The sequence below is a fragment of the Pezoporus flaviventris genome, unplaced genomic scaffold, assembly GCF_033815535.1.
Source record: "Pezoporus flaviventris isolate CSIRO_AGI_PZ_B2104156 unplaced genomic scaffold, CSIRO_AGI_Pfla_v1 ptg000082l, whole genome shotgun sequence".
NCBI lineage: Eukaryota > Metazoa > Chordata > Aves > Psittaciformes > Psittacidae > Pezoporus > Pezoporus flaviventris.
In genome coordinates this window covers 696623-721473 of record NW_026892630.1, presented here as the reverse complement: position 1 = coordinate 721473, position 24851 = coordinate 696623, and the positions used below count along the sequence as shown (strand labels likewise).

General features: G+C 39.5%; 1 protein-coding gene across 2 annotated transcripts in view; it reads left to right on the top strand.

Moving 5' to 3' along the window:
- Positions 1-24851, top strand: part of CDH13 (cadherin 13) — a 793216-nt gene that overhangs the window by 697628 nt on the left and 70737 nt on the right. Inside the window, exon 15 of one of the 2 annotated variants that reach the window (XR_009747138.1) lies at positions 16977-16992. The exons of the other annotated variant lie outside the window; for it this stretch is intronic. The gene's annotated coding sequence lies outside the window, so the exon portion shown is untranslated. Of the gene's footprint in view, positions 1-16976; positions 16993-24851 lie in introns of those variants that run through there. 2 annotated transcript variants of the gene reach the window in all.

The following is a 24851-nucleotide window of genomic DNA, read 5'->3' as shown; positions in this document are numbered from 1 at the left end:
CCAATAGGTGTTGTGGAGATGAAAGATAATGTATGAGTTAATTTAAAATCACCATGAATCTTTCCTGATCACATCCAGACTATGTATTAGATACTTAGAGGTATATAAAAGAGGTTAGTGCCTTCTGCAGTCTGTGCCAGATGAGAGGAAATCCAAAGAGGAAAGACAACTGCAATTGTGGTACTATGATATTATAGAACCATAGAATCATAGAATAATTAGGGTTGGAAAGGACAATAAGATCATTCAGTTACAACACCCCTGCCATGAGCAAGGACACCTCACACTAAACCGTCACACCCAAGGTTCTGTCCAACCTGGCCTTGAACACTGCCAGGGATGGAGCATTCACAACTTCCCTGGGCAACCCATTCCAGTGCCTCACCACCCTAACAGTAAAGAACTTCCTCCTTATATCCAATCTAAACTTCCCCTGTTGAAGTTTTAACCCGTTACCCCTTGTCCTGGCACTACAGTCCCTAATGAAGAGTCCCTCCCCACCATCCCTATAGGCCCCCTTCAGATATTGGAAGGCTGCAATGAGGTCTCCACGCAGCCTTCTCTTCTCCAGGCTGAGCAGCCCCAACTTCGTCAGCCTCTCTTCGTACAGGAGGTGCTCCAGTCCCCTGAGCATCCTCGTGGCCTCCTCTGGACTTGTTCCAACAGTTCCATGTCCTTTTTATGTTGAGGACACCAGAACTGCACACAATGCTCCAGGTGAGGTCTCACAAGAGCAGAGAAGAGGGGCAGGATCACCTCCTTCGACCTGCTGGTCACGCTCCTTTTGATGCAGCCCAGGATACGGTTGCTTTCTGGGCTGTGAGTGCACACAGAGGCCGGCTCATGTTCATTTTCTCATCAACCAACACCCCCGAGTCCTTCTCCACAGGGCTGCTCTGAATCTCTTCTCTGCCCAACCTGTAGCTGTGCCTGGGATTGCTCCGACCCAGGTGTAGGACCTTGCACTTGGCATGGTTAAACTTCATGAGGTTGGCATCAGCCCACCTCACAAGCGTGTCAAGGTCCCTCTGGATGGCATTCCTTCCCTCCAGTGTATCAACTGAACCACACAGCTTGGTGTCATCGGCAAACTTGCTGAGGGCGCACTCAATCCCACTGTCCATGTCAGCAATGAAGATGTTGAACAAGACCGGTCCCAACCCCGATCCCTGAGGGACACCACTCGTTGCTGGTCTCCAGCTGGACATTGAGCCATTGACCACAACCCTTTGTGTGCGGCCATCCAGCCAGTTCTTTATCCACCGAGTGGTCCATCCATCAAATTGATGTCTCTCCAATTTAGAGACAAGGATGTCGTGTGGGACAGTGTCGAACGCTTTACACAAGTCCAGGTAGATGACATCAACTGCTCTACCCCTGTCCATCAGTTCTGTAGCCCCATCATAGAAGGCCACCAAATTGGTCAGGCAGGATTTCCCCTTAGTGAAGCCATGCTGGCTGTCACCAAGCACCTTGTTGATTTTCATGTGCCTTAGCATGCCTTCCAGGAGGATCTGCTCCAAGATGTTGCCAGGCACAGAGGTGAGACTGACCGCTCTGTAGCTCCCTGGGTCATCCATTTTCCCCTTCTGGAAAATGTGGGTTATATTTCCCTTTTTCCAGTCATCGGGAACTTCACCTGACTGCCATGATTTTTCACATATGATGGCCAGTGGCTTAGCAACTTCATTTGCCAGCTCCTTCAGGACCTGCGGATGGATTTCACCATTTTTATTACTAAATTTTTTTTGAGTTGTGCCTGGAAATGCAAAACAGGTGTGAGAAAAGTGTAGGACATAGAAAAAAAAACTTGAATCAAAATGTATGAGAGATTATGGACTTAAATTCCTAGCGTATTTTTGCTTTTGTAAATGCCATGTGATGATAGTGATGTCAGAGTCTTAAGCTGTGGTACTGAGCAACATTCCCATCTGTTGTATAGCACAAGCTGTCATACAGTTATCACACTAATCCTAGCATCGGTCAGAGGTCTTGGAAATCAGGGTTTTGACTTCAGGGCATTGACTGTGGCCAAGAATAAGATAGATGTAAAAGTATCTGCTGTAACTGTCTTTTTGACTAACACGTTTCCTGTTGCTCTGTGATTTGGGGTTTTTGCTCTCTGTAGGTTTTTGTATGAGTGGGAGAAGGCAACATGCATCAGCCTTATAAAGCTGCTTTCTGTAGTTACAAAAGAATTTGAGACTGTTAATATCATGTCTGAGGGAAGACAGGAGTCCTCCAGTTAAGTGCATCTTAACAGTGCAAAAGAAGCTTCTTTACGCAACTGCATAAAAAGAATATTCTAAGAAATATAAATCTGGTGTAAAATCCTTCTTGCTGTGACAGGCATTATTTCCTGTGAAAAAGTTTCTATTTATTACATGTTGGCATTTGGGGGTTCAGAGATACTGTAGTACATTAAAGGCAATGTGATATTTATGTGATGTGATAAATGCATTTATCCACAGGCAGTGTTCTATTAGATTAAGAGATACTGTTGATTTTAAAATGGAAAAATGTTGTGTTTGCACAATAGGCAATGGAGCAAAAAAACTATCACCTCTGGCTTTTTGTTTATTTATGTTGTAATCTTGTGATGATATTCTTTCAAAGCAAAAGGCTAGCTCCCTTGCTAATTGAGTCTGTGGCATTTACCAACAACATATAATGAAGGCAGCATATTGTCTTTAAGCAGTTCTTAAAGACATGGAAACTCAGAATTTGCTTAGCAGTTTTTAAAGCTAATACCTCTAGTTAAGTACTCTTTTAAATTTTAAATACTTCAAACACTCAGATATTTAAGCTTGAATAAGCTGTTCCAATTTTAATCACTTTGCTTGGAATACAAGAATGAAGCTGGAGGTACTGTGTTTCAGCAAAATTATGTATGTATGTATTCCCTCATGCAGTTTTATTTCAGATGCTACTTTGGGGAAAGAACTTACTGCTCTAGATTTTCACAGCGCCTGTTTCTCTACCACCATCATAGTCTGCTTTTCTGGAGGCTCTTTTAATGCACATTCATGTAAAAGCATCACTATTGAACTGGTTTCATACCCAGCTCATTGGCCATTATTAAATGGTCACATATTTATCAGCATGGAATTTAAATTCCTCGGGGAGTTTTGGGGCTGTCCTATTACAAAAGAAAGCAGTAGCCGCTTCAGAGCCAGGAATCCAAGTGGTATTGAAGAGCAGAGGAAAAAAGTAGCATGTACAGTGCAACTGTCACTGCTTGAAACCTTTCCAACAGAACATTTTCTCACAAGAAAACAGTTTTGCCAAAATGGTGACTTTCCAGAAGTTTATACCAACTTCAGTACAATGTAGTTGTGAAAGAGAAATCAGAATGAGTCATTTCAATAAATGTCAAAACATTTCTGAAAGAGAAATTCTAGGGGGTTTCTAAGTGTGCTAATTATTATTCTGTGTATTTTAAAATATAATACTGAAATCAGATGTCTCTCAGAATGCCTGACATGTACCTGTTAGCTTTATAGGAAATGCTAAGTGGCAAATTTAGAGGAAAATTGCTATGAAAATAGGTTTCACAATGGAAGTTTTTGGTGGCTTTTATCAGGGAAAAAAACACAATAACACACACACTCATACATTCTCCTTGCCTGTTTATCCTTTTTGGGGTGAAATTCACATCTTGGATGTATACGAGGGCAAAGATATCAGAAAACAAAAAGTCAGGCAGAAAGAGGTAAGTGACATATTGCTAAACAGAATAAAGTTGAAAGGATAAGGCTAGAGTGAAAAGATGCAAGGGTGGCTGGATCAACCAGTGATGGCAGATAAAGAACACTCAGCAAATCCATCTGACATCAGTGTCAGAAAGCCATTGCTTTTCCTGTCTTTGGTCTTATCTCCATTTGGAAGGCTTTCTCACTTCTAAACCTCAAGCCTGAACATCTTATCATGATGTTTAATACGATGGACTTAAGTACTTAATATTTTAAAATCACTGAACCCAGAACTAATAGTAAACCATATCTTTTGTTGGGTTTTTTTTAAGTCTCTGCAAAGCATCTTGTTCTTGACCTAATAAAAAGGATGAGCTAATATCTTGCTGTGTCATCAGGTTAAACCTTTAAACAGCGATTTCCAGGTTTGTCATAGTCATTGCTGGTGAATGTTTAGTGTGTCTAGAGTGAATTAAGTGCTTGCAATAATAACATGGTAAGCATTGTGAAGGAAAGCCAGGCTAGGTGAAGTCAGAACTCCCCTGTGCCCTCTTTAGGTATGACTGCCAAAATTCTCTGTCTCTACTTGCTGTAATCCTTGCCATTACTGCAGTGCTAATCACACCAGCAAGGGAATAGCTCTCAGGTGGCCAAGAGTGCTAGGCACCAAAATGGCTCTAATGCTTTCAGGTTTACTTTAAATCTGAGTTTGGTTGTAGACTGTATAGGAGAATATGCATTGATCCTGATTCATCAAGATGAGTTCTTCAGATTAGGCTTCCTCAGATTTGATGAATCTATAGCATAGAAAAATACTAGTAAAAAAAAACCTTTTTATTTCAGCTATTTTCTTTTCTGTGAAGCTCTTTTTTATTGTATATAAAATAATTTGAAAAACAAAAGATAGGGAATGTTACGTGAAAATGCTACCAACTTGCTCCTGTTAGTATTTGCTGTATGCACCAGTTGAATTTCCAGTTCTTTATGTTTCTAATGTGTACTTTGGATAAAAAATAATATATATGTATTTCCCTCATGTTCAGCTGAAATGAGATCAGACTGAAGCAGAATTGCTTCTGACTGGAAAAGCACACTGTGCTAATGGAAGGGATGTTGTATCTAATTTTATCATTGGCAGTTGATTCAGCTTAAGCTGTGGCTGCACAAAAGAACAATCTCCAGTTCAAGACTTTGAGGAGAAAAGCGCACCGGAGTGAATCTCTTTAGACAAAATCATCACCAAGGGAAAAAAAAAAAAAGTATTTTTCCAATTTTTTTTTTTTAATTCTTGTTTTTTCAAATAGTCGATATCAAAGTTAACTGGTGATTTGGTTTTGAGTCAAAGGATGGTCATGCATCCAGAACTGTCACTTGAGTCTGTTTAAACTGTTGGGAACTGCTTATTTTTCAATTCTTAGATTTAATTCCTTATAGATCATCAGGGAATAATGAAGTGGTGGTAAATGATGGCTGGTCTGCTGGGATTCAGGTCAGTAATTGCTTCTGATTGGAGTCAGGGGAAGAATAATGTGGAAAGTCCATGTGAGCAAATCACAAGCTCTTCCAAGTGGAGCTTAGCTGACCTTTCCTGGGAAAAGTGACATTTTCTCAAGACAGATTTGATTCATTCATAAAATCATGTTTCCACTCCCATCTTAAATCCCATTAAGCTTTAAAATTCAAAAGGAGCCGGTACGGGAAATGTAGATAGTTAAGTTTCTTATGGAGGTTTGGAATTGGAGGTAATAAATTATCCCTTGATTGAGCATCATTAGCAATGTTCACGAGACCTTTCTCCAAAAGGGCTGGTTACTAAGAGTTTTGGAAAGCAGTTGCCTCAATGTTCTTAATGTTCACGAGATTAAAAACCAAATGAAAATAATAATATCCCTGAGAGAGCTAGGGAAGCAAAGCCAAGTGAGTTGTAAAAGGCTTGGCTCATGATTGCTCTAATTTTGTAGAAAGTGCTAAACCTAATACAAAAGCTGTCTTGTATTCCAATTTACATAAAGTGTTTTAGTACCAGGCAGAGTTATAATTTCTCCCCCTAGAGGATAGTAATCTTGCAACAAAACAAGATAGAATGGGTTGAAATAGTGGTACTAAGCTAGGAAAAAAAAACACAACTAAATAATCCACTTTTGTCATAAGCATAAAAAGAGGAGAAATAAATGTTGCAGTAATTGTACTCATATGAAAAATATAGCTACTAGTCTTATAGATTTCCTTGCTTTCCAACCAGTAAGAAGTCCAAGAGCCATATTATATTGTCTACAGTTTGTTTCCTCTGAAGAAACAGTCAGAGCTCTTCAAAAAGGAAGTTACTACTTTTACTGAAAAGTTAGAAGAGGTGGTCTTTGTAATGTATACATAAAGGTCCACTCTTACTCTTTGCAGTCAGCCTATGTGAATCTTACTAAAGTGATGATATTCTTGCTTTCTTATGATTATCTAAAAAGCAAAAGTAAGTTGTGTCTGTGCACTTCTGGCTTTTGCAAACGTATCTCAACCATCTGACCTACTAGAATGGGTCTTCCAAGCTAAGAATATGTGTTTGTTGTCTGTAGCATCCAAACTGTATATAAGTGACAACCCAGAAAATACCTCTAACTAACCCAGGTGATGCTTGGAGAAATTGCAATTTCTCAATTTTTTATATACCTCCTTATGAAATGTGCTGTCACAAAAGCTACCTAGACATCTTACAGTATCCCTTTAGAACATAAGTATCCCTTGTAATAGTGTGATGTCCGTGGACAGAAGTCTATGAAGAAATAAGCATTTTTTTTTTGTCTGATTATGCTGCTTAGAATCAATGGCATCTATTTTTAATCATCATAAAAGCAGTTCTTCATTAGCTTATAAAACCCTGCCAGTTTATTAAGTTTCTCTTGAGATGCTGTAGGACTACTAAGCAAAACTACACAGCGATAGGTGAATTCTCAAGTGATACAGTTTAGTGCATTAAAACTGGCTTTTCTGAATTCTAAACCAATGAGATAAAAAATAAGGCCAAATTATAAGACAAGTCCTGGTTTGCAGTCTGATTTAACTGGGTAAATGTGTGTAGGTTATTCTTTGTTAGTGCTTTCAGTTGTACCGTGTGACAGAATTGTGACTATGGTGTTACACTACTTATCAGTCAACTGAGACATTCTCTGCTTATTCTTTATTATACTTCCATTTAACTGTGATTTCATTTGATTTTAGTTCATAGTATAGATTTCAGAAAGGTTACTTAACCGTCTTGGTAACTTGCACCTTCTGAGTAAGAGACAATTCCTGACAATTGTCAGAACAGGTAGGAACACTTCTACTTGGTAAGAAAACACATGTCCATTGAAGTCAGTGACTGACATGGAATGGAAACCTCCTGTCATAACTGAGGCAGAGGCAGGCAAACCTTTCTTCCTAACGTAATAGCCAGAAAGAGGAGAAAAGCAGTTTTGAACTTCTGTTTGGCTTGATGAAGAATTTGTGCATTTTCCTTAATCTCTCCAAAAATCAGCCTATTCCTGATGTACTTCTTAAGGAGATTTATGAGCAGTTCCTAAGGGCAGGCATTCTGCACTTGCATTGGCTGATTGGGTTGCTGCTTCCAAGCCTCCCTCCTCCCTGAAGCAGCCACTCTTCTAAGATTAGTGGTAAAATGTGCTCCTGATCTGTCAGTAAGCCATTTTATGGCTCTTGGGTAGCGATAAGAGCCCAGGGGATTGTTGTTGGGCTTAAGAACCTCAGTGCAATTTCAAATTCTGGGTCTGCAACCTGAGATTCTAGTGTCTCAGTTGGGGAGCTCAGATTTTCAGTGCAGCTCCATGTACGAGCGTTTTAACTTCTACAATAGGAGAGGCCCAGGTTTGCTGTTTAGAAAGGTTTTTGTGTCTCAGTGCAGGAAAAAGGTGGTCATTCTTGGCTTTGATTTGTTCTTCTGCTTTTCAGAAAGGTAAGGCCCTTTCTCTGTTTTACACGGCAAACATTTCATGTTTCAGAATTCAGTAATAAAGCAGTATCTTTAAATTCGTCTTAATGTTTCAAGGCTGCAAAGAGAATAAGGTAGCAAAGATTCCACTCTTTTACGGCTCCTGTTTTTTCTTCACTGTTGCATTGTAAAGCAAAGCTGCATTTATTCTCTTTTAGAGCAATACATTTTATGGTGGTTAAGTGATAGATGACTTCAGGCAGCACAATACATTTTCCTTTCCTGAGGTTTTCTTATGCATGTATGTATGCCTGTGCTTAAAGAGAAAGTGGAATTATCTAAGACATTAAAAAAGGAAGCTAAGGGATGGGTGGAGAACAGTTCTAGTGGTGAAATTAAAGCGAGAGAAAGCAACAAAAGAAGTGGTAAGTACATACTAGAATTTACGTTCTGGTTTAACAGTAAAGCACCCAAATGAGGAAAATCTAGCCTCAGACTCTTCAGCTCCCTAGGTAAACATATGCAAACTGCCATTTAAAAGATTCAGTTGTCTTCTGTTGACAGTATAATCTCTTCTTTAATTGACAATCACAGTTACACTTAAAAAACCTATTTGAATACACTTACCTCTCTTCAAATTTATCACTGGCATAAAAGCTATCAAAACAATAGAAATAGTTATATTTAGTACTTCAACTCTAATTATTTCTACAGATTTAAATTGCTTTGTCTAACTGGAAGAAGCGGTGTTTTCTGGTTTGGTTTGGAGTTTTTTTTCCCCACTGAGCCATCCTCAATATCCCCATAACAGTAGATTTTTATCACTTTGCTTTGTAAGCAGAATCAAAACATGGTAACACCGAATCCTGAAGGTTTTGTGACAAACTTCTGAAGCTCTTTTTGCACATTTATCATTTCTTGCAAGGAGGATATTCCAATGCATTTTTATTATACTGTATGAACTAATAATGTTTTCTATCTAGGAAAACATAAACAGAAGGATCAGGATGCTAGACCAGACTAATCTTAGGCCTGAAGAGTACTGGAATTATTAGAGATGATAAGTTACAATGCTGTATGGGTTTGTTGTAGGTATCGCTTTTCAGCTCTGCTTGTAGCTAGACAGCTAAAGCTAAAGGCTCATATATATATAGTACAGAACACTGAATTTTTATTTATTAAGGAAGGAAGGGTCAAAAGTAATCTTGACTCTTGAAGCTGGTGTCTTTCATATGTTAAAGGACAGGCAAATGGAACTGTTGCACTCTGATTTGAGTATTGACCCAAATGCATAATGAAATCTAAATGATCACTCATTAAAAGAGTATCTATATGTGGCTTTATTTCTAAGTCAGTTGTTACTTCGGTTTTACATTCTTGGAAGAAAATCCTATCAATAGCAGATGAAGTTTGACAACACTGAAGAACCTATTAACTGTTCACCATAATGAGTATTTTGCTGCCTTTGTACTGATTTTGCAGGTTGGATTAGCGTTTGCTTGTTTCCACTGTCCTGATTGTTAGCATACAGATAAATGGTCACTTCCTATACCTGCAATTAGGTAAACAATTCCAAAGGTATAACAATTAGAAAATTGAAAGGTGGCTTCAGTGGCTAATGTGTAGGAACATATTTTTTGTGATTTTCATAAAAATCAAAAGATTGAGCTAAATTATTTCTTCTAAATTTGCAGTTGCAAGTTCACTGCTTAGTGCACAGAGGATGACGATAGTCTTTTACATGTAATGGTTTTTCATTAGCTTCCCTATTTATTCAAATTATGCTTTTACTGTTATAGAATGGTTGTGTTTATATTTACATTTTATAGTCTTATGTTTACTTAAGAGAATAACTTGAAAACATTCCACAGATGTAGCAACACTGAAACTTACCACAATCCAGTGAGAAAGTGCTTAGTAAATGCCATTTAATCAAAGCCATTCACAGTGTTAGGGGGGAAAGCCACACTTTGATGATAATTGCACTGGAATAAAAGATATGCTACTATTTCTTGCCTGGTATGTAATTGGAGAGTCAGTGTTCATGCTTTTCAGTAGCCTTAATGGGTGGGTCAATGTCTGCAAGTGGCTAAGGCCTCTGAAAGAATATTTTAGTTAATATAACTATAAAACCTCTTCCATCAGCTGTGACAGCAAAAAAATGACTTGGTGAAGTATTCCACCTATTGTCTGGAAAAGGGCTTTTTTGGTAGCATCATCCATAGGCTTCAGGATGGAGGAAAAACCTAAATCAGTAATGTGCAGTCCTTACTACTTCTTACCAAGTACTCAATTTCCTATTCTTATCTAGCATTCCAAGACTTGCACGGGCTGTTCTTGTCATTTTAGAAAGAAACTCTTGAATCATGGAATAGTTTGGGTTGGAAAGGACCTTTAAAGGTCAACTAGTGCAACCCCAAGACACCACATGGATTCGTCTGTCTTTAGCATGCAGAGTTTGAACTGAATGTTCAGGCTAATGAAAGTGTTAGAGGATGCTGAAATTGCTAAATTAAGATTAGCTGGGTTAAAATGTGCTAGTTTTAAACCACACAGCATAGCCTTAATGCATAGGCGCAAGGTCAATTATTACATTTTTTAACTAACATGAGGAAGTCTGAACACTGCTGATGGATTTCAGGCCAGTGACTGGGATATAAACCAGAAGCTTCAGCACTGCACTGGGGCTCAAGTCTGTACTTGAGTTACTGGGTCAAGGTTTCCAAACTTTTTCTATCCAGGACACCCAGATCTCCAGTTTTCTTCCTAGCAGAGCTTCTGAGGTCTGACAGTCTGAGCACCTCTGCATGAGGGCTGTGCTAGATATTTTAGTGCCAGTTTCTGCAGGAAGGAAATGAGCTTTGGGAACCTTACTACGTGACTTTAGCATTATGTTTCCAGTTCATGGGAGCAATGTGTCTGTTGTGATTTAAACCCAGCCAGACAGCTCGTTCACTTACTTCGCCCCCCTTCTTGCCCTCCCCTTACTCCTGGAGGGACAGAGAGGAGAATCGAAAAGAATGCAACTCCCACGGGTTGAGATGAGAACAGTTTAGTAACTAAGGTATAACACAAATCACTACTGCTACCACCAATGATAATAATGATAAAGGAAATAACAAGGGAAGAGAACACAACACCTCACCACCAGCTGACCGATAACTTGCCCCCCCCAGCCCGCCCAAGCACTGACCGATACCTCCTCCAACCCTGCAGTCTCCCAGCCCTTCCGGCTAACTCCCAGTTACATCCTGGGTGTGACGTGCTGTGGTATGGAATACCTCTTTGGTCAGTTTGGGTCAGGTGTCCTGTCTCTGCTTCCTCCCGGCCTCCCCTCCTCCCTGGCAGAGCATGAGGCTCACAAAGTCCTTGGCCAAACCAAAACATCATTGTTATCAGCTTTGTTCCCAAGCCGAAAGTCAAAACACAGCACTGCACCAGCTACCAAGGAGGAGAAAAATGACTGCTACTGCTGAACCCAGGACAGTGTCCATGGTAATTTCAGGTCAAGCCTGCTGCTCAAGGGTGTCTTTCTTCATTCAGTGAGAGGTTAAAGCAATGTATCCTCTATAAGGACTTTAAGGATTTTACCTCTGCTAAAGCAAGACAAGTAAAGATCATGCTGCATAATAAAATAATTATAAATTTAGTAATGTATCTTGCAAGTCTTCCATCTCATTCATAAGGAGGGGAAAATCTGGATGTATTAATTGTTAATTGACAGCACTTAGAAATAAATTCCAAGCTATGAATTTTGGCTGAACTACCCATTTGGAGTGTCAGACTTTTCCCTTGATTTGTTACTGAGTTCAAAAGGTCTTTGTCTTAAATTTTGGCTTTCTGAGTCTTTTTAAAGAGAAGTTTAAAAGTGCATTTTTAAACGTATTTCAAAAGGAATACCACCCTTGCAGCTTCAAGGTTCATAAATGTTTTCAGACAAGTATCTATTAGAAAATATTAAACAGACATTACAAATGTAAGTATAGAAATAATTAATTTTCAATAATTTATCAGGAAGGAATTTGCAAATCACTTCTTGCATTACTCCATTATTTGTTCTTTTTTCACTGGAGCAGACTAAAGTTTTCCTTTCCATCTACTTGCTGCTGTTATGTCTTGAAATGAACTGTTCCCCATACAGCACCCACAATCAATGCAAATATACTTTGATTTTTTCACAAAGCGATTACCCATAAATACCAGAGTTCATTGCCAGGTTAGTACACGTTGTACTGATGATTTAAAATTGGAGGACTCATTTGTAAACACTTCTTTTTGCATTACTGTTTAGTAGTTGAATGATGTGATGCTCCATTATCAGTTTATTTTCAAATGCAGTTAAATGCTTAACTCCATCACCTGAACACAAGAATCCCTTTTCCAGTTTTTCATGTGTACAAAACTTCTTTTGAAGTGTTTTGGGTTGTGAGGTCTCTCAAAAAGAATGGATTTTTTTTTTTTACTTTTTGATGAACTTGACTTAAATTCAGAAATCCTGGTAAGGCTGCTAAAAAAAAACAAATACCACTGGGGCCTGTTTTGGGCTGGACTCTAAAGTCACTACAGAAGGTGAATTTTAGAAGAGCTAACTGTGATCCAGCTATACTATGCCTAATCTGCATTTGAGAACTACTCTTTATCTTTTTGGATGACAGATTCAAACTAAAACAAAATAAGGATAGTGGAAACAGTGAAAACAAGGTCTCCCTTGTCAACCTACTGGTCTTCCACCAAGGATACAAATAAATTTGTATTTCAAAGTATAAGGGGCTCCTATTTTCCTTTCTTTTTTTTTTTTTCTTCCCCAAAGAAACTTTTAAGAGAGTTTTTAAAAGAAATTTGCACAGTGTCAGTGTCTGGGGAGATAAACTGAACTCCAAGCACTGCACTTTAGAGCCATCATTCAATGCATAGGAAGGGAAATAAGAAAACTATTTTATTATCTCAGTGGAGGATCTTGTTTTTTTTTTTAAAGTGAAAAGTTGCCTTGTTTCTATCAGCCTTCAGCTTCACTGGGACATAATAATAAGCTAATTCGAAGGCTGCTCTTCAATACAGATTTGCTATTCACAGATTTGCATCTGTTTCATGGTGGATTTTCTCCTGTGATAGTTGCAATTTATGAATTGCTTTATGAATTACTTTAAATTCTTATGCTGTAGATAACATTCCACCTGTATTTCGGGGGGGGGGGGGGGATATCTCCTTCAGATTAAGCTCATATTCAGTACTTATTAAATCCCAAGGTTTTTTTCACAGACAAGAAGCAAAGAGAGATTTTCCTGCTTGAAATCCCTTTTTTATTGTTTCAGAGTTGTAAAGGAACCGATTCTGCCACTTTTTGAATGAAATACAGGTTAGTCTACTAAATCAATATCAAACCTGATAAACATGGGATAAATGAGTTCCTGGGAACTCAATATAAAGTTCTGATCTAGCAATTTTTGGACTTTTTGCCCCAGAATTATGAGGAAATCAAAAGAATATTTTTATTCCTGCATCAGCTTCAAATTAATAGTTTTCTGAAGCTGTTTACTTACAGCAAATTTCCTGACTCCTTTGACAACATTTAAAAAGTAGTCATTAATGCTTTTTTCTGGATTCCAGCACAGTCAGCACATGGTGCTTAACCATTTTGTATTTATTTAGCAAGACTCTGAAATGTGACATAGTAGATCATTCCTACAGACTTGGTGAGGCTAGCAAGTGGCCATTTACTCACTTTTATTTACCCCTAAACTTGTCTGTTTGGTGTTGCAGGCCTGGCAGTGAACATAGCTAAAAGCTATATTGCCCAGATAAGAAGCAAACTTGGTTTAATATTTACCTTTGACTCCTCTGCTGCAAGTAACTCCTTCAATTTTAAGGAAAAGTTTCTCTCCTTGATCTCACTCCAGTTACACTTTGGAGACCTTTTCTAAGGAATATATCTCCCAGGATGTAGATGTCACTTAGATCCTGATGAAAGCTTTTCCTGTGGTTCAGATTTATATGAAACCTTGTAATTGAGGTTTGGTCCCAAAGGCTTAAGCATCCCTAATGCTGGCACTGAAAGGAGTTTGGCTTTCTTCTCCCTTTTAGAAATGCTATTTCCATCATATATAACCTTTTTTCCCCTCTTCCTTTCCAAATTTTGGGGTCTTCTTGAGAGGTGGTTTGATTATAAAAAGCCCGAGAGCCAAATACTGCGTGACTTCTTGAACAATGGAAGAAACAATAGGAGACAAAACTGACCCAACAAATCTAAGCCCCCGGTGTCCATTTCTATAGAAGAAAAGCAGCTTTGTTTTCTGCCTAGCTGTTGAACTTCCTCAGATTTAAGATGGAAGCAGTTTTCTTTGTTTTGTCCCACCTCCCCTCAAGCATGATGAAATTTTCCATCTGCCCTCACCTCAACGTGCCATTGCCTTATTTACTCCAGCAATGATTTTTGAACTGTACTGAAGCACCACTTTACATTTATTACCTCAAGGAATGGGAAAACCTTTCAAATTGCTTAGCGCCTGTGGATTATCAAGGCTTATTGTATCCCTATTCCTCCTGCCTGGTACTAAAGACCATCATATTGTACTGTACAGATGTTTAGAGCTTCACACTGCAGTATGATGAGATTTCTTGTTTGACTGCATAGTGCTACTCTGCCAGTTTAAATCTGCTTTTTCATGCACATTTTGCTTCTGTGTATTGAACTCTTTTCTGCATAAAGGAGAAAATGAGGAAATTAAACCTCACTCTCTATCTGTAAACTTCTTCCCTGATTCTGCCTTCTCTTCTCATTCAGAGGTGCCAAATCATGCTTTAGTTTAACTGTTGTTGCAAGGGGATGCATGTAGATAAATCTATGGTGAATTTATTGGCCTTTATCAAGTGAGAAAAAAAGAAGGCTGAACTTTCTGGAGTTAGCTCATGGATGACAGTCATATAAATGAATTGTAACTTCCAAATTCAATTCTGTATTTTCTGAAATAAGGTTACCATTACTTGAAATGTTAGGGTGTTGTTGGAATTACGTATGTTTAATACATAAGGCTGAATTTTATAGCTGCTTATAAATCAATATCAGCATTCCACATCCATAACTCAGGCAGAATGTCCAGTCCAGCCTAAGGATCCTATAGGATGAATGGGGTATTTTATCCTGAATGAGTTCAGTAGAAAAACACTGCCTTCTCAGTACTGCCACTGCCTCCTACTACTTTGAAGAGTCAGAGCAAGGGATTATTTAAAGGCAGATCACTTTCCCAGTGGGTCTCCAAGTCAGTGGCAAAGTCAAGACTAAACAGTGCTGAAATCGGATGGATCTTTTCTGAAGAAACTATTTAATGCTAATATGACCTCTGTCTAGAGTATTTTTCTTCCTGTTCGTGTGATTATGAGAAGTTCAACGGTAATTTCATGAACTTGCAACCAAATGACTGAATGCTTTGCATGTTCAGCCACCCGCTGTGATTTAGCATAGCAACCAGTTTAAGAACATTCTATATTGAAAAATTATTAAACATTTCCTTTATTCAGCTTCCCAGGATTTTCCAAGTCTTTTACACGTATGCAAGAAAAAGGCTTTAATAAAACAACTTTAGTGTTTTATTGAAAACAACTACAAATTTATGCTATTGTCCTAATAAATGCTTTACAGTAGGCTAATACCATAGCTAACCTTTAGCTAACCTTCTGCTATGCACATTAAAATAAATTTCAGAGGAAAACTTCTTTAATGATGGTGGTATCTGTGCTCTGCAAATTAAATTGCTGCATTACCTGAAGGAGCAATACTTATTTAGAGGGCATGTTTCTCATAGAACATTTTTCTAAGTAGTATTGCATCATTTGCCTTGTAAAAACAATAGCTGCAAAAGCATCACGTCAGTGCCAAATCACAGGCAAGTTGTCATTAATGGCATGATAGTGAATTAGATTACATTAATTCCAGGGGCTTTTATTTTGCTTTTCATAGACAGATGTTGTTTGGTGGTCTAAGCATAATCCTGGAAGTTGTTATTTTCTGCTGTAATACACATTACTGTCAGCAGCATATTGGACAGCTGATTCTCTGTGTTATTGTAGTGGCTAATAGCACAGACTAATAAATGTTTTCTCTTTTGTAGAATGAAGATACTTTCTCAATACTCCCTTAACTGAGAACTGGTATTTGGGCTTTTAGAAGAGAAAAACTTATCAGATTTTTGACTTTATGTTGCAAGATTGTGATAGTGGTGATTGTTTGTGTGGATGGAAGAGAGCAGAGGAGGAAGGTGGAATCCTGATCTTTTCATTGGAGTAACCCCCATTTATAATGATGTGGCACACACCTTATACAGAGGGAAAAATAAATAGGTTTAGTCCAAAATGTCAGAGCTTTGTCAAAATAAGTTCCAAACAGGTGCTAGTTAGTTGGCTTTTGATAGGTAAAATATAGATGTATTGGTTATGCAGGTGTCGTTATACAGAACAGTCTCCAATCTGCTGACTTCCCCCACCCATACACACACATATAATAGGCTTTGAGCATTTTTCAGATCAGGTAGTGTAATTGCCTATCCATTGAGGTTTGCATGAACTTAGCAATTGATTCAAAGTTAAAACGTAATGCATGAGGAGAGAACAAATTAAAATTTTATTAGGTTCAGCAGCATCAATCCTGATATATTTTCTACTTTACCTTCTTTTCAAACTGAATTAAAAAATGCTGGTTTTCTTGACTAATTTTATTATTTTATAACTTGCTTCAAAAATTTATGTAAACTTCAGATGTTCAGGATTTTTTGCAAATGTTGACCCACAACTGGTCAATCTAAATTGCAAAAAGGTCAGATCTACCAGCTATAATTCATACAATGAAATGCCTCATAAAGTCTGAAAAATAATGCACTAAAAAGCACAGAGGGAACATTATCTTATTCAGCTGGTGAAAAAGCAATAAAGTCTTACAGTATTTTTGTGTGTAAGAGAAGTAACAAACACCTTTCCACTCAATAAATTGACTTCATTTTAAAGAACATTCAACTTGTTTCGTTTTCTGAATGTATTATATGCATAAACACTGAACTGGGTGCCAACCTGGATAAATAATGTGGTGCCTGTTCTGATTTTTTCTGTAAAATAATCTCTGCTAGGCTTGTATTTCCGTATCTGAGTGCCAATGACAGTAAATATTGATTGGGACTAAAGTCAAAAATATGTTGTGGGAAAACAAAGGCTCCCAAAACTGCTTCGTGGTGTTTCCAGCATCACAGTAACATTTGTTTTATTAATGCCATTACACTTGAGTGGCTTTTTAGAACATGTCGGGCTCGTCTTAAACTGTTGATTTTCAAGCTGGAGCTAAAACTGTGCTTTAATATGTTTAAAAAATGTTTTAAAAACAGTTGTTTTGGGTTTTTTTGACAAAAATGGCCTGGAATTTTACTAAATTATAACTTGAGAGAATGCTGCAGGTTTTATTAATGCATTATGTGTATCAAACGCCATCTCCACTTACAGCCAGGATTCACTGGGGCTCTTCTGAATTGATGCCAGTTTAATTGAGATCAGTTGGGGTTTCTGTTGCTCCCCTGGGATAATTGCAGTTAGCTGTAAGCACATTTGTTGTGATGTGATGCCCTGCGGTTGCTATGGCCTAATCCAGACTCACACCCATCCACACAATATTGGATCATGGAATGATTTCATATATATGTATATATGTTCTAGTGTTGTTTGTGGATTGGAATTACAGATGGGTTGTGTTTTTTTAATGTGAAACCTAGGGAAGTACCAACAACCTTTTTCTGTTTGCATAGATCTTGATCTGACAAAGCACATAAGTCCCATATTGATCAGCAGGATTTAAATGTGTGTTACGCATTCTACTGAGCTTCAGCCAGCATTTTGAGAGCTCAGTGGCAGTGGGACAAAACTGTCTTTTGTAAGCTATTAAATAGGAAATTTGTGAGGAAATGTCTTTCACATTTCTTCAACACTTAGAATTATTTACATTTCAAAGTAAAATGGGTTGCTCCTCTGTAAGTGAAATGAGATTATTTTGCTTTGCTTTAGGATTGAACAGACTATCATGTAGCTCCAGAGTCTTGGACAAAGACTGAAGCTCAAGTGGGAAGAGTATAAGTGACACATTAAAGTGGTGTGTCATGAAATCTATGATAGGTTTAAAAATGGATCCATGTTAAGAAAAAAAATATGAAAGGGTAATTAACAAAAGGGCATTACTGTAATAGCAGCCACCATAGAGCTGATAGGGATAGCTAGTGGAATGATTCCATAGTTTCAGCAGAAAATGCTCCCTAACTTAACATGCCAGTTAAAATAAATATACTTTTTACAGCTTCAAAGTTTTAGGATTAAGAAAAATCAAATACTGCTAATATTGTTTAGAAACCAACTTCCAAACAGAACATCTGATATCACCAAGAAAGTCCTTTTATAAATACCAGCATTGCAGTAATTCTCTTTCTATCTGTGAAGTGTGTGGTATAGTGTTAAATGAGCAGCCTCACATGTTGCTCTTGCACCTTCCCACACCATTTTTTTATAGGACATGTACCAGTGGCATATAGTCGTGCTTTGGCTGTGTAAACCCTTCTCAGAGCTAGAAGCAATGCAGATATATCCAGAATCTGTGATCCTTGGAATCAGCAATTTATAGTTGCAGACAAACATATTGCAACAGCTGTGAAGTTGCCATTAACCTCTGGTTAGACCATCTGAAATGAGTTTGTTGGTCTTGATTCAGTTGCCTGAGGCTTATGTCCACCCATCACCGCACATACTAGCTGACGTGGTCTGCATCCAACATAGTCATGAACAGGAAAACTAGCTGTAAATATTTGTGTGAACAGTAACCTCTGGCAGTTGATTTTCTTCCTGGGCAGGAAGTGGCTTTCTTTTGCAAATAAAAATTAAGGTTGTTTGGTTCTGGTGAAAATGAGGTGTCTTCTCTTTTTTTTGAGAAAGACAGAAATCTGGATTCTCCGTAGCTCAATAGTCTGGATCTTCTATTCATATACAGGAAATAGAAGGTCTAGGTTCAGTCTGGTCCAATGTGGAATCAAATTTGTCTCCTTAAATGTGGCATTATTAGCTGGTTTGGCTGGACACTCCATTGGGGTGTTGAAGTATTCAAGATGTTGATCTTCATGAATTTAGGGTCTAACGGAAGAAAAGAATGGAAAGTTCTAGCAGCCTTGTTAAACCTCTGTTTAATGTGGACTGAGAAGAGACAGGCAGCACATAATAGATGAGTTGCTTTCAGTATTGTATTTGTTAGCGTAAACAGAGAAATGGTTTCTGCAGTTGCCGAAGCTGTACCTTTCCATGCATTGAGTTCATGAGTTGTAAAAGGTCATTTCATTTATAGTGATGTATACACAAAATCATATTAATTGCTGGAGCTGGAAAACACAAATTACAAACAATGAATCTGCTAGAGCCTGTGTGTTTAATGGTTATGGTAGTATATGAATTGGCTTTGAGGATTTGAACCTGGTTTGAATTCACTGTTGTTTGCCTATAAATAATCTCTCTGGACTAAGAAGGTAGTTGTTTATTGTTGGAAACTTTATTTAGGTATCACATAGGTTCTTGTAGTTAGAAGAACAAAACACAGCAAACTTGAATCCTGTCCAGCTGCTTCTCAGTAGTAGCTTCTGCATCTGTGGTCATCAAACTCTTTACTAGATAGTTTGAAGACACAAAGTAAACCACTTGCTCAGCTAGCCTCTCATATATATCAACTTCCTAAGGTTTTGTTCTGAAATTGTCCTTTAAGGCAGCACAGATGTTAGTGCTGTTTGCCAAGTTAGTAAATTCTGCCCATGTGTGAAATAAATACTGGGGACAATGCATGCTTCGTGTATAAATGGATCAGTGTGTGAGGAAAATGGCACAGCAAAGCATTAGTATCTCAAAAGTCTGAGGAGGATATCAGCAGTTAAGTCTTTGACATAAACAAGTTGTTCTAATTTTATCACTTTGACTTCTAGACCAATTGGAAAGATATAGTCCATTGTAAAGATGGTGGATAGATAATGTTAGTTTGATCATCACAGAAGCATGTAAGTAATAAGAGAAACAGCAAAGACAATGTTGGCTTTCTACTGACTGAAAAAAAAACCAAAAAGGTAGCCTCATAAGCTGATATAAATAGACTTTTTTGTTTATGCATTTTTATATTGCATCATCCTTCCCCAAGAAAGTGACTTGCAATGAGACTGTTAATCCAGCTAATGCCAGAATTCCTCTACCTAAAGCAGGTAAAGAACAAGACTATGGAATTTTTATGTAATTTAGGAATCCTGAAGCCAGGCGTGGCAGAGCTCTTATTTGAGGTGGCTTTAGTCAGTGCTAATGATTGTCTGATTATTTTGAATGGATGAGGTGCTAGAAACACTAGAAAAGGGAATATTACTCAGAGGGCTTGGGGAACTAAAGGATAACTCAGCCTAGCTTCAGTTCCCAGAAAGGTACTGAAAAAGTTACCAAACAATTGTGAAAGTAGAAAAGAAAAAAAGACATAACAACCAACATAGATTTGACAGAAACAAATTTGAAAACAACCTTCCTTGATAGAGGAAACACTTGTGGCTACAGGAAAAACAGTAGATAACCTGTCCTGACTTCAGCAAGGTTCTCTAAGCTCTCCTAAGTGACACTTTCAAACAAAGTCAAGAAGTATTTCATCTTTAATTCAAGGAATTTGATGCTCTCTTGCAGCTTTTTTTCCCTTCTCTGTTAGTCCTGAATGTGGGAATCAGTGTTCTAATCCACATCAGCACTGGAACACTTTTTTTCTTACTGGTAATCAAGGAACACTGTTTCTCCACAGGTGTCATGAGCTCTCTGGCTTTGCAGCCAATCATGGGAATATTCAGTCAGAAATCTGACCACAACAGGGATATTCACCGTGGAAAAATACAAAATTGAGCAATAAAACAGCCAATGGAAGAGGCAGAAACATGTCTGACAGGCTGTGACTGCGCTGAAAATTCCTAATTCAGGCTTTCTCTACAAGAGCACTTTAAAGGTGCCTTTCACTGTTCTAATGATTTTAAAAGGGTTTGAATTGTTAAGCTTTAAAAGTCACTGCAAGAATGAAGTGAGAGGTACATTTTCTCATAGTTAAATACATGGACTTGCTCACTGATTTTTATTTTTATTTTCATTAATTGTGTACCCAGCAGCTCCTGAGAGCTATTGAAGACAATGGTGTGTGTTGTGACAGATTTCTGAAAGACAGATGTTGTACTGTGACTTTAGAGCTGGGTAGTACAAGTGCAGTTAATACACAGTATTCATATGTCTATGGCTACAGCAGCCTTCCAGTACCTAAGTGAGCCAAGAAGAAACCTGGAGACGGGCTTTTACAAAGACATGTAGTGACAGGACAAGGAATAACAGCTTTATGCTCAGAGAAGGTAGATTTAGATTAGGTGTAAGAAAGAAATTCCTTATTGGGTGGGTAGGGAGACATTGGAACAGATTGCCTGGTGAAGCTGTGGCTGCCTCATCCCTGGCAGTGCTCAAGGCCAGGTTGGATGGGGCTTGGAGCACCCTGCTCTAGTGGAAGGTGTCCTTGCCCATAGCAGTGGGGTTTGAACTACATGAGCTTTTAGCCCCTGTCCAACCAAAACCATTCTGTGTGGTTGTGTTCAACATCTTCATTGCTGACACGGACAGTGGGATTGAGTGCGCCCTCAGCAAGTTTGCCGATGACACCAAGCTGTGTGGTTCGGTTGATACCCTGGAGGGAAGGAATGCCATCCAGAGGGACCTCGACACGCTTGTGAGGTGGGCTGATGCCAACCTCATGAAGTTTAACCATGCCAAGTGCAAGGTCCTACACCTGGGTCGGAGCAATCCCAGGCACAGCTACAGGTTGGGCAGAGAAGAGATTCAGAGCAGCCCTGCGGAGAAGGACTCGGGGGTGTTGGTTGATGAGAAAATGAACATGAGCTGGCTTCAGTGTGCGCTCACAGCTGTCGTGGTTTAAACCCAGTCAGGTAACTTGTTCACTCACTCCCAGTGAGTGGTGCCGAGCTGACAACAATCAAGGTCCGTGTCCGTCTCCCCCCCCCCTGCACCGGGGCTCTCCCCTTCCCCGCTCCCGGAGGAACGGGGAGGAGGATCGAGAGAGTGCAACTCCTACGGGTTGAGACAAGAACAGTCCAGCAACAAATCACCACCGCTACTATCAGCTAAAACAGTGATAAGGGAAAATAACAAGGGAAGAGAATACGATACCACCGGCCAAGAAAACGAGTTCCACCCGGAAGCTCCTGTCCTTCCGGGTAACTCCCAGTTACCCCCCACCCCGGGCATGACGTGCTGTGGTATGGAATACCTCCCCAGCTAGCCCGGGTCAGGCGCCCCGTCTCTGCTTCCTCACAGCTTCCCCTCCTCCCTGGCAGAGCATGAGCCTCACAGAGTCCTTGGTCAGGGTAAACATCACTTAGCAACAACCGACAACATCGGCTTCACCAACACTGTTCTCAAACTAGAAGTCAAAACACAGCACTGCACCAGTTAACACAAAGGAAAAGACATGACTGCTACTGCTGAACCCAGGACAGCAGCCCAGAAAGCAATCGTATCCTGGGCTGCATCAAAAGGAGTGTGACCAGCAGGTCGAAGGAGGTGATCCTGCCCCTCTACTCTGCTCTCGTGAGACCTCACCTGGAGTATTGTGTGCAGTTCCGGTGTCCTCAACATAAAAAGGACATGGAACTGTTGGAACAAGTCCAGAGGAGGCCACGAGGATGATCAGGGGCTGGAGCACCTCTTGTATGAAGACAGGCTGAGGAAGTTGGGGCTGTTCAGCCTGGAGAAGAGAAGGCTGCGTGGAGACCTCATAGCAGCCTTCCAGTATCTGAAGGGGGCCTATAGGGATGCTGGGGAGGGACTCTTCATTAGGGACTGTAGTGATAGGACAAGGGGTAAGGGGTTAAACAGGGGAAGTTTAGATTGGATATAAGGAGGAAATTCTTTACTGTTAGGGTGGTGAGGCATTGGAATGGGTTGCCTGGGGAGGTTGTGAATGCTCCATCCCTGGTGGTGTTCAAGGCCAGGTTGGACGAGGCCTTGGGTGATATGATTTAGTGTAAGGTGTCCCTGCCCATGGCAGGGGGGGTTGGAACTGGATGATCTTCATGTCCTTTCCAACCCTAACAATTCTATGATTCTATGATTCTATGATATTGATCTCTGCAGCTTTATTATTGCAGCCAATCCATCCATTCCACTCAGGCTGAAATGCCACCCCACTTCTCAGCTTTTCTTCCAGCCATCATCTAGTATGCCAGCAGCCAAACATTTCATGCAGTTCACAGGAGGGGGCATCACTGATGAGAGAAGCTAAGGCTTCGTTACTGCTAGAGCTTTAAAACTTTAAAGCAGATGACAAGAACTTTTAAGATATATTTATTTTACTTATTATCTGTATTTAAAAATAGATCTAACCACCTGATTGTGAGAAACAGGGATGGCTTCCTGGGCTTTTTATGTAGACTTGAGTGTGAAGAAATTGTTTTTTGATGGGCATGATTTTCATCAATAAACCATTGAATTCCTTTGACCCAGTTCTGATGCATTTCTAAAGGCATTACAATTTCCCAGCAAATATTTACCTCAAGCTTTTGATACCTACAGTTTTGAGATGTTGTAATGAAGTATTTATATGAGGTTAAAAGCATATGGGGATTTTTGTCTGGTATGTCAGTTTTCACCTAGATCCACATATGAGGCACTTATGTCTTTTAGGAAAGACATAAGCATTGGCCATTCTTCCCAAACTTACTTCTTTGACAGTAACAGTCACTGGTCATATGTTTCAAACATTTAATGTAATTTAGTGCCTTTAGACTTCTGTTACTTGCCTCAAAGTTGGTCTCCCGTGTTTCGTCCAAGCACTGCCTGAATACTTTGATCTTTGGCTTATCATTTGACTACTTTGTGCCTTAATGCATCTCTCTGAGAAAAAAAAATATTAAGACAGTTACTGTCTGTATCTCCTACTGAGGGTAGGAGAGGACCTGCCTTCTTTTGGACAATTATGGAGCTTTTTGAGGCTGTTTGGATGAAAACAAATGTTCTAATACCTGCTGGTTGAAATGTGGGTCTTTTTGTCAGTTATTTTCATTTTAAGCTAAAAAGGTTTTAGTAAAATTGGAGAAGTAGTGTGCTGGAACTTTTAAAAGTGCAGATAATTTGTATGTGTTCTTCCTGTTCCCATTCAAGCAATATTATTCCCAATGGGGTTTCAATTTGTGGTGATATTTTGGGGCTCTTAAGTGACCAACTGCTGATATTGTCCGTCCTGAGGCCACAAGGGAGAACAAAGGATGCCTCACGGAAAACGCCTTCTAAAATAGTATTGCATCCAGCATAAGTACCACTGCTGGGCTTGAAACAAGCCTTTAAAAGCACCAGAGGGGAGTGGGTGAGGAGCAGCAGGGATAAGGAGTATGGACAGCAATTGCATTCCCATGTAATAGCCTGCTCTGACCTCCACAACCATCAAACTTGCAGCTGGTGTTGCTCATCCTCACTCCCTTCCACTTTGTCTGTCTGCTTCCGCTGTTCACAAGGAGCTTCTTGGCAGCATCCTCTTCTACCTATGTCACCACGCTAGGAAGCAGTTCAGCTCCTTGGTTGCCTTTCACGCTGGATTGTCATGGCTCTTTGCTGAAGTGACACCCTCAGATTTCACACAGCAAATTCTGCACACTTCTGGGTGGTATCAGTCAGCCCCCAAGCCCTACAATTAGCTATCCTCCACTGACTTGCCCTATCTGCTGTTCACAGGCCAGTCCTTGTGCTGTCTGGTTTTGAGTAGCTGTAAGAACTGTCATCTCTTCTAGAAAGCTGCTACTACAAGACTTTGGCATCGCCATACAAAGTGACTGTTAGTTTCTGAGCTGCTTCCTTGTGAGCCCATTCACTCTCTAGATGGCAATAGCTCAAAGTCTGCCAGGCATTCACAGCTTTAAGGCTAATCGTTGTGACAGCACAGTTCTCCTCAACCAGGGATGCTTTTGCAGATCTTAAGGTTGCTGCCTTCCATCCATGTGAAGTGCTTTTACAGAAGTATAATGGTTTACTGAAGCATGCACACAACCATCCCAACGTATGCAGCTCTGCTCTCCCCCCAGCCATAGGTGAGAACGTAATGTTACCCATTTTGTGACATTTCATAAAGAGATAAGGATAGCGGCATTACCTACTGATGGCAGTGGTCTCTGTGCTGCCCA